Source organism: Malurus melanocephalus, unplaced genomic scaffold, assembly GCF_030028575.1.
Source record: "Malurus melanocephalus ecotype Western Australia unplaced genomic scaffold, MMel_1.1 scaffold_157, whole genome shotgun sequence".
NCBI classification, from domain to species: Eukaryota; Metazoa; Chordata; class Aves; order Passeriformes; family Maluridae; genus Malurus; species Malurus melanocephalus.
The window spans coordinates 883,228-885,288 of record NW_026623389.1 but is presented as its reverse complement, the minus strand read 5'-3'; positions in this window follow the sequence as shown (position 1 = coordinate 885,288).

Genomic DNA, 2,061 nt, shown 5'->3' with positions numbered 1-2,061 from the left:
TCTGCTTTGGCTTTGGGCCTGAGTTAATACACCCTCCCTCTTAGCTGGGCTTATTAGCTAAAGCTCAGTGTTGGACTAACCTCAGCTTGGCTGACTTGGAGAACAGTCAGGTGAACTCATGTCTGCCTGCAAAAGAGGTCTGTATTGACACATAGTCCCCTGAGCCCCCTTATAATGCATGAAGATATTTTTCCAGTAGACTTATATTGCAACTCAACATTTGAGAAATACTTTCTCCCTCTTTTTCCCTTTTTCCTCCCACAAAAATGTTTTGCAATACTGGGGAATTGAGGATTATACATAAATTGAAATTGCAGATGACTTTATGAAGAGTRGTTGCAGTACTGAGGCTTCCTGACATAGAGAGGAGTCAGGTGGCAAGGCTGTAGCCAGGATCTTGGTGATTTAAGGAAGTATTGATGAAGGAACAAGATGGTGCAGAAAAGAATATAATTATTTTGCTAGCTTGATACWTTCTCTGACTTTACCAACCATTCTTTCTCCTTTCACTGAACAATGGCCCTGAAGGTCAAGTTGTGTCAATAAACAACACATTTCTCAGGATCAATTCTTACTGAACAATGTGAGAAAAGGAGCTGGATGGTTAAATTTCCCCAACTTCAGAAAGCAGCTGTTACAGGTTTCTGAYGCAGCTCAGTGCCGTTATGAAAGCAAATGTGGTCTTCCCTAAATACATAGTTTGGAATTTGGTTTTCAATTTTTATGACCCTCTGACAAGAAGTCGTAAAGTAATCCCTGTTGCGTTTTAGAAATGATCAGTACAGGCAGCAGTGGCAACAAATTTTCCTGTAAAACATAATTCAAATCTTTTACCAAACATGGCAAATTTGTTTGGTTTGAATAAGTCCAATCCATGTGAATGGCCCTTGATTGGTCTATGAGAGTTTAGAAAAGTTGCTGCTTTTTTTTTGTGAAAATGCAGTGTTTTGGGGAATGAGAAACTGCTGGTCAAACAGTCAGTGATCTTGTACAACATATTTTACAGAGGTTGTTTTGTTTCTATGGTCTGTCTACCACAGCTGCTGCAGGGATCCATGTCAGTCAGGTGACAATTTAATCTTTGCTTAGCTGCACTGTGGGTGTGTGTAGCTCATGACTGTCCCTCCTGAGGCTTGTAAGAGGGGGTGGTCCCAGGAGAGCCTGCGAGTGCTGCCTGTCTTTCCTTCAGGGAATATGCTTGCAGTGTTTCAGGCTGAGAATCACACACTCATTGACAGACTATAAAACCTGTAGGAAGAAATTAGCTTAAAATCTCTTTGGTTTTCAAAGCTTGAGATATTTCTCCTGCCAGCCTCAAATAATATGCAAGTAGGTTTTTTTTTTATCCTATAACTTAGCTGGTGTTTTTGAAAGCAAAATCCACAAGTGCTTGAGTCCTGTGAGTGCAATCAAAAGAAAAGAAATACAACCACTGGAAAAAAATTGAAACGTTAACTCCACAGCAACATTGGTTTGCTCCTGAATCATTTGATACAAGCATGTCAGGAAATGCCATTTTGTCCATTAGATTTGGTGGGGCAGGGAAAAGTTCCCTGCTCACATATATTAGCTAAATCCAGCTCTTAGGCTTCAGCAGGCAAATTTATTTTTAGTTTCTGTGTAGCACTTGGGGTCTGATTTTGCAGAGCACCTCAGCACATGGTTAGTCCATGATCTCAACCATAATCAAACCTTCAGTTAGGCTTGAGCACATGGCTGAATTTATGTATAGGATGAAATTATTTCCTTACTCAGACACTTGATGATATTTCCACATCTGCTTAGACTCAGAGCCTGAATTCATCACATTAGGAGGTTGAAAGTCCATTTACTTTCACGTGGAAGCCCCTCACTTGGTATTTTTCACTCTAAACTGGACAGGGAATTACCAAACTGCCAGTCCTTCTTAAAAAGTTATACTACATCAAGTAGGATAGCTTTCCTTGGAATGATTAAACTTTTCCAAGATTTCATACCCTCGTTCATCAGACTCCATTCAGCACAGGAAATTGCTGTTAAGCTGTAAGAAGACTTTCCTTGACAAATCCAATGTTCATAAGT